Source organism: Enhydra lutris, unplaced genomic scaffold, assembly GCF_002288905.1.
Source record: "Enhydra lutris kenyoni isolate GAN:26980312 unplaced genomic scaffold, ASM228890v2 scaffoldscaffold17, whole genome shotgun sequence".
NCBI lineage: Eukaryota > Metazoa > Chordata > Mammalia > Carnivora > Mustelidae > Enhydra > Enhydra lutris.
In genome coordinates, this window is record NW_019154101.1 from 7468970 (window position 1) to 7472974 (window position 4005).

At 42.4% G+C, this 4005-nt stretch overlaps 1 pseudogene; it reads left to right on the forward strand.

The window, feature by feature from the left end:
* Nucleotides 1-2333: 2333 nt before the first annotated feature.
* Nucleotides 2334-2709, forward strand: LOC111147850 (annotated as a pseudogene).
* Nucleotides 2710-4005: the final 1296 nt, after the last annotated feature.

Sequence of the window (4005 nt, forward strand, 5' to 3'; positions counted from 1 at the left end):
CTCTTGCTGCCTGGAATATCTGGCCTCTCCTTTGCTGACTGCAGAAATTAGATATGCTTTTCCAAATCCAGCTCTGATGTCAGCACTTGGGTAAGGCCCCACAATCCCTTCACAGTGGGAGGACAGTTTGTACATACCATTACCATGTTAACTGCACCCACTGTTTTAGAGTTGGTTGTTGAGCTCTATTTCCTTGGCCAGATTGTGAGCCCCACCAAAAGCAAGCAATCTTTTCCTCCTTTTCATCTTCATGTTCTCAGTACTGGTATGTAGCAGTGCTTGATGTTTGTTGAATTTTATTTTTTAGATCCTTATGTGTTATTTAAAAGATTACAATTATTAATGAGTAGGCAGCTGTAATAGAATTGTTTAGATTATTCTTCCTGCCTGAAATTTGCTCATTATCCCTAAGGTCATAAACTTGGGTTCACAAAAATCTCTGCAGGATATACGATGGACAGATGTAGCTTAGCGGTGTAAGCCTGAGTTGGGGGATTGGAAGAAAACCCACTGTGAGTAAACACTGAGAGGTGGTTGCTATAATAGTTACAGCAATGCTGAGGCATAACGATGAAAGGGTAGTGTCTAGAATGAGACAATAGTCTGTTCTCTCCTCAGATCAGTGTCAGAGTGCTGTTGGGTTTTGAGCATTATGCTTTAAGAGGGAGGGACAGACCAAGTAGAGTACCTTCAGGAGGGAGGCCAGCCAAGAGAGTAAGGAGGTAAGATTCCATGTCACCTGAGATAGGACACAGAGTCCAGGCCATTTATCCTGTAGGCTGGGGTCACCAGAGGGTGTATAACTGTCTTCACACACCATGCACAAGGGGCTTTCTTTTGGAACAAAGAATCGAATTGTCCTATATCTTTCCAAGAGAGACAACCAGGGCTGATGGAAGAAATTTATGAAGAGATAGACTTTTGCCAAATAGATTAAAACATTTTAAGCATACAGATGTGAGAAGATGGTTGGCTGTTTCGAGAAGGGAGGACTACTCCATTGGGGGGGAAGTATTTATGGAATAGCTTGGTGACCAGTTGGCAAGGAATGATGTCTAGGGAACTTGGGGATCAAATGGTGATTGGGTTTCGATTACATGACCGTTATAGGCCTTTCCAAAGCTGAAATTTCACAATTCCATGACTTTGAGTCAGATGGATCCAAGTGGTGGACCAAAGTCTCAAAATATCTTTGAGTCTTGCTAAATGAAATTTACTCTTTGATAGGAAGGACCTCCAGCTAACAGTCTTCTGTTGCCCCCTGGTCCTAAGCCCCATCACCATCTTAAGCAACTCCATGTCTATATAGATATCTGAGACAGTAAGCTATCTGTACTCCCAGCCTCTGGGAGGGAGATCTGGAAAGATCTTCTCCACTCTCTTGGGTACCTACTCATGTGGCCAAACCCTAGACTAACAATGCCCAAACTGTAATGTATACTAGAAAAACATGGATAGCTTGTTAAAAGCATAGTTTCCTGGGCTGTAGGAGTATAGCATATGATCGAGGTTTAAGCCATAAACACACTGCATTCCTATGGGTCTTGTGATTGGTCTGGGGATTGGCATGTAAGCAAATCAGAGCTGATGAGATTCCATCAGACAGTTAGGGTAGATGGTGGCACTCTCTTCCATTGGCTGAGACATCATTAGGTTTCAAGCTGTCACCATTCCCATCATGTTAGGAGGAAGAGCCTAGAAGCAAAGCCAAAATGTGAGAAGATAAAGTTGAGAGATTGGGAAAATCTTGTTTAATGATACAATTTGAGTTCTGAACCCAAATACACTCAGAGCCAGACTGTCCCTGGGCTTTGTGATTATCTGCATGAATTCATTTTGTCTTTTGTTTAAGCCATTTGAATTAGGTTTCCTGCCACCTGAAAGTTTCTAAGTGATACAAACCTAAACACTATCCCTTGCCCACAGATTTGATTAGGTTGGGCTGCCTGAAGAGGTGGGCTTAGTTTGTAAAACTTGTGCTCTTGCTAAAGTGCATGGCTGTCACCCAAGCTCTGGTGGGTCAGCACCTACCTATCATGTATTAAAGCTCTGTTAGGTACTGAGCATTCTTCCAGATCTACAAGTGATCGAAATAGAAGACTTGATCCTTCCCCTCAACAAATTTGTGCTCTATCAGGTGCAAGACAAAATATGAGGCAAGTGTCAAGTGAGTTATGTGGGGGTAGGATCTTGGGGGCACTCATTGTATATTGGGTTGGTCAAGTAAAAATGCATGGACAACAGGGTGTTAACAAGTTCTTAAAAAGTATATGAATAGAAGAAAGGAAGGAAGCTTTATGAAAAGCTAGGAAACCACTTCCCACCGTGGGCCTGGCAGAATGGCTTCTGCAAAAAAGGGTGGCAAGAAGAAGGTTCATTCTGTCTTCAATGAGATAGTGACCAGAGAATACACCATCGACATTCACAAGTGCATCCATGGAGTGGGTTTCTGGAGAAGCGTGCCCCTCGGGCTCTCAAAGAGATATTGCCATGAAGGAGATGGGAACTGTAGATGTGCATGTTGAAACCAAGCTCAACAAAGCTATCTGGGCCAAAGGAATAAGGAATGCTCCATACTATATCCATGAGTAGTGGTCCAGAAAACAGAAGGGGTATGAAGAGTCACTAAACAAGCTCTATACGTTGGTTACCTATGTACCTGTCACCACTTTCAGAAATCTACAGACTGCTAATGTGGATGAGAACTAATTGCTGATTATCAAATAAAGGAATAAAACTGCAAAAAAAAAAAAAGCTGGAACACCATTTCTAAGCAGCTTATATAAACTTTGAGTAATGTATGGTCCACGGAACAGAAATAGAGTTAAATAAACTTCCATATAATTATATCATATAGTGTACTTTGGATGAGATAATTGTATAGGCAGACAGATGTACCTGGGCAGAAAGATAAAAAATCCGAAAGGCCTAGGAATTAGAGACCTTTTGGGTTACTAATACACTAACCCTATGTAGCTAACAGTGGCATAAAATGTTTAATTGGATAAATTACATCCTTTGAAAGTTGCCAGGTTCTGTGTGTTCCTCTGGCTCTACAGGTTAATTGCTCTGTTAATTTGGAACAGGGCTTGCCTCCTCTAAAACTGACAGTGGATTTAATCTTCATAGTGTCTCTCTTACTTTCTTGGGAAAGCTGGGGTGGAATGAACACTAGACCATGCTCCATGCCTGTTCCTGTTTTTAGAATGAGGTTGACCAGGGTCCCCTCCACCAGGCCTGCTCTCCTGTCTCCCAAACTAGGAGCCCATCGATTCCTACCAGTTGAGAATGCTGGGGCAATACCCAAAGTCTCTCCCAGTCTTTTACCCTGGTGACTTGGAATCCTTTTGCTGTGTAGCTCCATATTTGTTTCATATGTGATGCCAGCAGACCCTCATTTCACTTGTTTCTGCTCCCCTTATTTAGCTAATTCATAAGGGCCTTGGGGAAAGGGAGCCACTCTTTTTTTAATTTTTGCCATACTAATGTCCATTACCCTCTCCTACCCTAAGGCCTCACCCAGTGCTTCGTCTATACTAGACACTCAGTACCAAGTTTGCAGAAGAAATGGATGTGTATATATAATTCTGCCACTAGATGTTGGAAATTCACCTGGAAACCCCAAGTCCCCTGGGGTCTCCTTTTTGAAGCACTGTCCCTTGCGTCCAGATTTCATTTGTTACTTATCCTCAGCTATATTCCAGCAAGTCTATGTTCTCTAGGTCATCATCACACTTTTCAGAGTGGAGTTCCTGAGACTCTTGCTCATACATCATATACCATTAGACCAAAAGGCCCCAATCCCATCAGGGGTGAGACTTGGGAGGGGCACAGGAATGATGGGGGCAGAGACCTACATCCTGTCTCAGAAAATAAATACAAATCTATAAAAGGATTCCATGGAGGTTTATGGTGGCTTCCCCTGGCAAGTGGCCATCCCGTAAGAGCTTATTTCTGATGTCAGAATTTTCATCTTTTGGGATTAAAACATTTTGTGTTAAACTA